This window comes from Balaenoptera acutorostrata, chromosome 17 (genome assembly GCF_949987535.1).
Source record: "Balaenoptera acutorostrata chromosome 17, mBalAcu1.1, whole genome shotgun sequence".
In the NCBI taxonomy this organism is placed as follows: Eukaryota; Metazoa; Chordata; class Mammalia; order Artiodactyla; family Balaenopteridae; genus Balaenoptera; species Balaenoptera acutorostrata.
The window spans coordinates 73333993-73343192 of NC_080080.1; the positions used below are offsets into that span (position 1 = coordinate 73333993).

Below are 9200 nucleotides of genomic sequence, written 5' to 3' on the forward strand. Positions count from 1 at the left end.
GGTCTAAGGCAAAACCTCCTGAGCGACACACTCTGATAGTCAGATCCGGGCAGCTGTCTATATTGCAATAGCCAGAATAATCAACCTCTTTACTTGTCCAGTTTTTGTTGTTGATAGAAGCCACCCAATATTCCCTGACAGGTAGGCAGGTGCCCCGTCTGGAGTCAACAGAGAAGTTCTGGGGAAGGTTGTGAGCAACTGTTTTACCTCAGCTTGACTCAGCCCCTGGCCACAGGAATGTTATACAGAACTGATGTGTCTGGGCCTCCCTTGGCTGACTCTGCCCTCACCCATCACTGTGTCAGACTAACTTTACTCCTGCACACCCAACACACATATACACGCAGTACAGCACCAATGAAGAAGACAACAATTGAAGTAAAAAATACACTGGAAGAAATCGACAGGAGATTAGACAATACGGAGGACTGGATCGGCGACTGGGGAGACAAAGCAGTGGGAACCACACAAGCTGAACAGAAAATAGAAAAAAGAATTTTAAAAATGAGGATACTTTAAGAGACCTCTGGGACAATATCAAGCATACTAACATTCTCATTATAGGAGTTCCAGAAGGAGAAGAGAAAGAGAAAGGGGCAGGAAACTTATTTGAATAAATAATAGCTGAAAAATTCCTTAACCTGGGGAAAGAAACAGACATCTAAGTCCAGGAAGCAAAGAGAGTCCCAAACAGATGAACCAAAAGAGGTCTACACCAAGACACATTGTAATTAAATAGCAAAAATTAAATATAAAGAGAGAATGTTAAAAGCACCAAGAGAAAAGCAACTACTTACACACAAGGGAACTCCCGTAAGACTATCAGCTGACTTCTCAGCAGAAACTGCAGGCCAGAAGGGAGTGGCATGCTATATTCAAAGTGATGAAAGGAAAAATACCTACAACCAAGAATACTCTACCCGGCAAAGTTATCATTCAGATTTGAAGGAGAGATGAAGAGTTTTACAGACAAGCCAAAGCTAAAAGAGTTCAGCATTACTAAAGCAGCTTTACAAGAAATGTTAAAGAGAATTCTCTAAGTGGAAAAGAAAAGGCCACAACTAGAAGTATAAAAATTATGAAAGGAAAAAAATCTCATTGGTAAAGGCATAATACATTAAAGGTTGTAGATCAACTACTTATAAAACTAGTAAGAACATTAAAAGACAAAAGGAGTAAAATCATCTATATTCACAATAGTAGTTAAACAATACACAGAACAAAAAGAGGTAAAATTTGATGTCAAATACATTAAAAGTCAGGGGAGGGAGTAAAAAGGTAGTGTTGTTATAATGCATTCAAACTTGAGATCATCAATTTAAAATAATTATATATATATAATTCATATATCTATATAATATATAATCATATATGTGTTTATATATGTGTAATTTATACAATAATATACTTATATGTATATGTGTGTGTGTGTGTGTGTGTGTGTGTGTGTTTATATATAAACTTTATGGTAACCACAAAACGAAAACTTACAGATACACACAAAAAAGAGAAAGGAATCCAAACATAACAGTGGCATAATCATCAAATTATAAGAGAAGAGAGCAAAAGAAGAAGGAACAAAAAAGAAATACAAAAAACAACCAGAAAACAATTTTAAAATGGCAATAAGTACATACCTATCAATAATAACTTTAATTGTAAATGGATTAAATGCTCCAATCAAAAGTCACAGAGTGGCTGCATGGATAAAAAATCAAGACTCATATATAAGCTGCCTAAAGAGACTCACTTCACATCTAAAGACACACAAAGACTGAAAGTGAGGCGATGGGAAAAGGTATTCCCTGCAAATGGAAAAGAAAAGAAAGCTGGGGTAGCAAACTTACATGAGAAAAAACAGACTTTAAAACAAAGACTGTAACAAAAGACAAAGAAGGCCATTACACAAGGTAAAGGGATCAATCCGACAAGAAGATATAACAACTATAAATATATATACACCCAACATAGGAACACCTAAATACATAGAGCAAATATTAACAAATATAAAAGAAGAAATTTATAGTAACACAATAATGGTAAGGGACTTTAATACCTCACTTAATTCAACGGACAGATCATTCAGACAGAAAATCAGTAAGGAAATACTGGCCTTAAATGACACATTAGATCAGATGAACTTAATAAATATATATAGACCATTTCATCCCAAAGCAGCAGAATACACATCCTTTGCAAGTGCCCATGGAACGTTCTTCAGGATAGATCACATGCTAGACCACAAAACAAGTCTCAAAAAGTTTAAGAAGATTAAAATCATATCAAGCATCTTTTCTGACCACATAAACACAAACACATGGAGTTTAAACAACATGCTACTAAACAACCAATGGGTCAACAAAGAAATCAATGTGGAAATAAAAAAATACCTGGAGATAAATCAAAATGGAAACAAAATGATCCAAAATCTATGGGACACAGCAAAAGCAGTTCTAAGGGGGAACTTTATAGTGATATAAGCCTACCTCAGGAAACAAGAAAAATCTCAAATGAACAAACTAACCTTACATCTAATGAGCTAGAAAAAGAAGAACAAAGAAAACCCAAAGTTAGTAGGAGGAAAGAAATAATAAAGATCAGAGCAGAAATAAATAAAATAGAGATTAAAAAAAAACCAATAGATAAGATCAATGAAACTAAGAGCTGATTCTTTGAAAAGATAAACAAAATTGATAAACCTATAGCCAAACTCATCAAGAAAAAAAGAGAGAGGGCCCAAATAAAATCAGAAACGGAAGAGGAGAAGTTAAACTGACACCACAGAAATACAAAGGATCATAAGAGATTACTACGCACAACTATACTCCAATAAAATGGACAACCTAGAAGAAATAGATAAATTCCTAGAGATGTACAATCTTTCAAGAATGAATCAGGGACTTCCCTGGTGGTGCAGTGGTTAAGAATCTGCCTGCCAATGCAGGGGACATGGGTTCGAGCCCTGGTCCAGGAAGATCCCACATGCTGCGGAACAACTAAGCCCGTGTGCCACAACTACTGAGCCTGCGCTCCAGAGCCCGTGAGCCACAACTACTGAGCCCGCGTGCCACAACCACTGCAGCCCGCATGCCTAGAGCCTGTGCTCCGCAACAAAGAGAAGCCACCACAATTAGAAGCCTGCACACCACAACAAAGAGTAGCCCTTGCTCGCCACAACTAGAGAAAAGCCCGCGCACAGCAACTAAGACCCAACACAGCCAATAAATAAATTAATTAAAAAAAAAAAGAATGAATCAGGAAGAAACAGAAAATATGAACAGACCAATTACCAGTAATGAGATTGACTCAGTAATAATAAAACTCCCCCAAAACAAAAGTCCCAGGCCAGGTAGCTTCACAGGTGAATTCTACAAAACATTTAAAGAAGAGTTAGGTCCTTCTCAAATTATTCCAAAAAAATTGAAGAGGAAGGAACACCTCCAAACTCATTCTATGGTGGATTAAAGGCTCAAATATAAGATCTGAAGCCATAAAACTCCTAGAAGAACATAGGCAGTACCCTCTATGACACTGGTCTTGGCAATTATTTTTTTATCTGTCTCAGGCAAGAGCAACAAAAGAAAAATAAACAAACGGGACTACAGCAAACTAAAATCTTTTGTATAAAAGAAACTATGAACAAAACAAGAAAGCAGCCCACTGAGTGGGAGAAGATATTTGCAAACAATATATCCAATAAGGGACTAATATCCAAAATATATAAAGAACTCATACAAACTCAACATCAAAAAACCAAACAATCCAATTCAAAATGAGCAGAGGACCTGAAGAGACATTTTTCCAAAAAAGATATTCTAATGGCCAACAGACACATGAAAAGATTCTCAACATCACAAATTATCAGGGAAATGCAAATCAAAACCACAATGGGATATCACCTCACACCTGTCAGAATAGCTATCATCAAAACAATGACAAATAACAAGTGTTGGCAAGGATGTGCAGAAAAGGGAACTCTCGTGCACTGTTGGTAGAATGTAAATTGGCACAGCTACTATGGAAAAATGTATGGAGAGTCCTCAAAAATTTAAAATAGAATTACCTGGGACTTCCCTGGCGGTCCAGTGGTTGGGACTTCGCCTCCCAATGCAGGGGGTGCAGGTTCGATCCCTGGTCGGGGAGCTAAGATCCCACATGCCTTGCAGACAAAAAACCAAAACGGAAAACAGAAACAATATTGTAACAAATTCAATAAAGACTTTAAAAATGGTCCACATCACACACACACACAAAAAAAACAAAACAAAATATAAAATAAAATAGAATTACCATGTGATCCAACAGTCTTACTTCTGGGCATTTATCCAAATAAAACAAAAATACTTCTTCAAAAAGATATATGCACCCCAATGTTCACTGCAGCATTATTTACAATACTCAACACATGCAAGCAACCTAAGTGTCCTCTGATAGATGAATGGATAAAGAAGATGTGGTATACATATACAATGGAATATTACTCAGCCATAAAAAAAAGAAATATTGCAATTTGTGACAACATGGATGGATCTAGAGAGTATTATGCTAAGTGAAATAAGTCAGACAGAGAAAGCCAAATACTGTATGATCTCACTTATATGTGGAATCTAAAATACAAAACAAACAAAATGAAAACAGACTCAAAGATACAGAAAACAAGCCAATGGTTGTCAGAGGGGAGGGTGGTGGAAGGGCAAAATAGGTGAAGAGGGTTAAGAGGTACAAACCTCCACTTAAATAAGAAATAAGCCATGCAGATGTCATACACAGCATAAGTAATAATATTGCAATAAATTTGCAGGGAGACAGATGGTTACAAGACTTACTGTGGTGAACATTTTATAATGTATGCAAATATCAAATAACTATGTAGCACAGCTAAAACTAACATAATATTGTATATCAACTATATTTCAATACAAAATTAAAATAGAAGTCTTTTCTTCTAACTCCCATCTATGGGTCTCCTATTTTACCCTTCTTTTTAGATTATTACATATTTCTGCTTCTTCATATTTTTAGTAACATTTTATGTTGGACATTGTGTTTAACTAATAGAGGCTCCAGGTAATACCTCCCATCAAGTGATGACTCTTCCTTTCTTTTGTCAGATAGCATGAAAGGCAAGTAAATCCAATCAGGTCTTGAGCTGGGTTGCAGACTTAGGAGGATTCTGTCCATCTCCGGTTCATTCCCATTCTTCAGGATTGGTCCACTTGGGTTTTTGATTGGTATCTTGGATATTTTCTTTTTCTTAGCCTTGAAGATTCTGCCTTTTGCAAATCTAAACTTAGTTCCTACCCTTTGCAGTTTCAAAATATGGCAAGTGTCTGGAAGTGGAGACCTGTTTTGTGTTTGTTTCAGGCTCCCTCCCCCTCCGATGGGAATTTATCTCCAATGCTCTGCAAGACAACTGAATGTTTCACTCCCTTTCCTACTCAGCCTTCCCAGTCTCTGGTACCATTCCAGAACTCAGCACATGTCACATGTGCTGGGATACAAGCATGTACTTTATATTTTCCAATATTTTTCCCAGTTCTGCACAACTACAAACAGTTCCCCTGATTTTTCTTCTGGGCTAAGTAGTATCTCTGTTTGGGTTAAGATATATCTCTATATTTCTATCTTATCTATGTGTATATGTATAGATATTTACAACTTATATCCCATTTTTGTCCATTTCTGTTCTTGGGCTGTAAACTTCTGGTCTAGATTTGATATGTACACAATATTATCTAACACTTGCTTAAGGATATTTAATTTTAATTTGGAGCTTGGTCTTATGGTTTTGTTTGCTTGTTTGTCTGTTTTCTTGAAGGAGAATTTTCATTAGGTGAAATGTTACCATTCACCTTCTCTGTTTTCTTCTCAGAGTAGTTTTGTGTTGGTTTGATTCTTTTAAAAATAGGCCTTTTGGGGAATTCCCTGGCAGTCCAGTGGTTACGACTCTGTGCTTTCACTGCTGTGGGCCCAGGTTCAATCCCTGGTCGGGGAACTAAGATCCCACGAGCCGCATGGTGAGGCCAAAAAAAAAAAAAAAAAAAAAAAAAATAGGCCTTTTGTAGACCCTTCCTAGTTGAAAGGGTTTTATTGTGCCAGTACAGTGAAGTGCAATTCCTCTAACAGACGCTTTTAGTGGTGGCAGCTGTGTGTATGTGGAGGTGAGGTGGGGTTGCTGGCATGACTTCTCTTCATTTTTCCCCTTACCTCCTTCTTTCCCTTCATCGTCATGCTTTTAAAGGACACTACCCCCTTGTCAATGCAGTTGCATCCCCCTCAGAAGCAATGTTTATCTGAAGCTGCCACCTCTGGCTCCTTCCTGAGAGCCAGTACTATAACCTTCCAAGACCCAGGTTGTGTTCAGTCTTTTGGCACTTAATGTTTGACATTTTCTCTCAGGGTTTGATTTTGCCTATGCTTTGTCTATATCATCCACTACTCTTTCCTCTTTTTCCAAGATTCTCTGAAGCCTTGCATCTTCTACTCTCAGCATCTAGAGTCTTGCAGCAGTGGAGGAAGCCTTCTCCTGCTGGAGTTTGCTACTTACCAATTTTCTGGTAATTTGATGTCTGTGATACCCTCCAACTCCTAGTATCGCACGAATCATGTGTAACTTTATTTGTACTCTTTGTACACCTCATGGGTTTTTTAAGATGTGTGGACAGATTCTGGTTCAGGTAGTTGACATAATCCTCTGGACCTCAGCATAACTTATCTGTTGTTTCATTTCTTTAAAATTAATTAATTAATTGATTAATTTTTGGCTGCATTGGGTCTTCGTTGCTGCGCACAGGCTTTCCCTAATTGCGAAGAGCAGGGGCTACTCTTTGTTGCAGTGCGTGGGCTTCTCATTGCGGTGGCTTCTCTTGTTGCAGAGCATGGGCTCTAGGTGTGTGGGCTTCGGTAGTTGTGGCTCGCGGGCTCTAGAGCGCAGGCTCAGTAGTTGTGGCATACGGGCTTAGTTGCTCCGTGACATGTGGGATCTTCCAGGACCAGGGGTCGAACCTGTGTCCCCTGCATTGGCAGGCGGATTCTTAACCACTGCACCACCAGGGAAGTCCCTCTTATTTCTTATTAAAAGAAATTTAACTCTGTTCATAAGCAGCTCCAACTTATTAATTTTCATGCATCATAATTATCTATTAATTATACAATTTATTCATTCTTTTATTGATAATGATATAAGTTGCATGTAATAATTCACTATTACAAAAAATGCTACAAAGAACGTACTTGTATATATTTATTTGTTCACACATGCAAGCCTTTTTCTAGGGTACATACCTAAGTCTAAAAAGTGTTTGTGTTACAGAATATGTGTATCTTCACCTTTACCAGATATTGCCTAATTGCTCTCAAAAACAGTTGTAATACTTTACAATTCTACCAGCAGTGTTAAGAGAATTCTTATTTCTCTACACCCTTGACTTAAGTTCACATTTTTGTCATTCTGATGGATGTGACATATTATCTTGTCTTTAATCTGCATTTCCCTGATGACTAGTGAAGGTATGATTTGTCTTTTCATATTCTTTTCCAATTTTTCTATTAGGTTGTTTTTCTTCCTTGTTGATTTTAGTTCTTCAGTATGTGCTAGAAATGAACACTTCTGAAATTCTGTATTTTGTAAATATACCTTCCAAGTTTGTGCCTTATCTTTAATTTACTTAGTTACATAGAAGTTTTCAAATTATGACATCATTAAATCTACGATTTTTTTCCACTAAGATGTCTTTTTTTAAAATATAATGTTGTATGAAATCCTTCTGACCACCGAAGTCATGAACATACACTCCTATATTTTCTTATCAAAGTATAATATTTTGCCTTTTACATTTACATCTTTACTCACCTGGAATTTATTTTTGTATTTTTGCCAGGTAATACTTTAACTTTTTCCTATGTGGAGAGTCAATTTCTCCAGTACCACAAATTCACACTTACAAAGGTTCTGTTCAATCGTGTTTAAAACCAGCTGAGAATGTAGGGCTTTTCTCATCTTTAACCGCACCCATGGAGCTTATCACTCATCATGCCCTTCTACAGCAGCATTATTTTATTGCCAAAACAGACTACATATTGCATTCACTCTTCTTGAAATACGTTCTCTCCACAAGTCCTGTTCTTTTTCCTTACTAAATTGTAAACTTATGAAAACATTGTCCAATTCGTCTTTGCATCCTCCATACTTGGCATTGAGTTGATTTTCAAACACTCTTCAATTTTATTCTGAATTTGACCCTTACAGGTGGGAACGCTCACCTAGTATAAGCCATATCTTTATATTTTGGTTTTCACGCAGAAAGAAAAAGCTGTCTTTCATCTACTTTCCCACCAAAATATGCCTAGTGTTTCTAAATCTCTTTTAAAATTTTAAACAGAAACCTCAAAAAACTTCTAATGACTAGGAACCCAAGTCATCCTTTCTGCCCCGTTTGTAGGACAGTCTGCGCTTGGGGTCAACAGCGAAGTTAGGAGGCACCGTCTGCGGGCCTGGCCTGGCCTGGCCTTGCCCCTTTGCCGCGATGCCAGCAGTGGGCCGACCCAGTTCGGAGCTGGGGCGATGCGTCCGTGGACGTGTTCGCATCCATCGTCCTTCCCTCGTCTTCCCTTCGTATCGTCCATAAGCCTCGACCCTGAACACAAATGGCAAGATGTGGAAATTACCTCCCAAGTCACCGTCCATCCTTGTATGGAACGCTGGGATGTCAAACTTGGCTGCCAGCCTTCCTAAAGACGATTTTAGCAGCTCCCGACGATTTTAGGTAGGAGCTGCCGATGGCGCAAAGTTCTCAGGCGACTTCTAGAACCTCTCGCCACCTTCCCCTGCTGCCAGGTTACCATTTCGGTCAGGCAGAGACCCTGCGGTTCCCCTTCGACCGCTGGACCAGGCGCCCCAGTTAGTTCTGGGTGACTTAAGGTCACGTCCAGAAAACAACGGAAAGGACAGATTCGAGGACTTGGAGACCGCCCCGTGCCCGCCCGGCACTTCCCCGAGTCTCTGCAGGCGCGGTGGGGCAGGGCGGGGGCGGGGTCGCGGCGGCAGCACCGGCGGCGCAGTGATGGGGCGAGCGGGGCCTCTGGTACCCTGGAGCCCCCGGCCCCGCCCCGGCCCCGCCCCGGCCCCGGCCCGGCCCCGGCCCGGCCCCGCCCCGCGGCAGCCGCGCGCACGCGCCGGGACAGCTTTTCCCATAGGCCCC

The 9200-nt window shown here is 39.3% G+C and overlaps 1 long non-coding RNA gene across 1 annotated transcript in view; it reads right to left on the bottom strand.

Moving 5' to 3' along the window:
* LOC130705533 (uncharacterized) overlaps positions 1–9116 on the bottom strand; it is an 18909-nt gene extending 9793 nt beyond the window's left edge. The window contains exons 1-2 of the long non-coding RNA XR_009005812.1: positions 8668–9116; positions 4064–4159 (exon numbers count right to left, since the gene is read on the bottom strand). This is a non-coding gene — a long non-coding RNA (uncharacterized LOC130705533). The remainder of the gene's footprint in view (positions 1–4063; positions 4160–8667) is intronic.
* Positions 9117–9200: the final 84 nt, after the last annotated feature.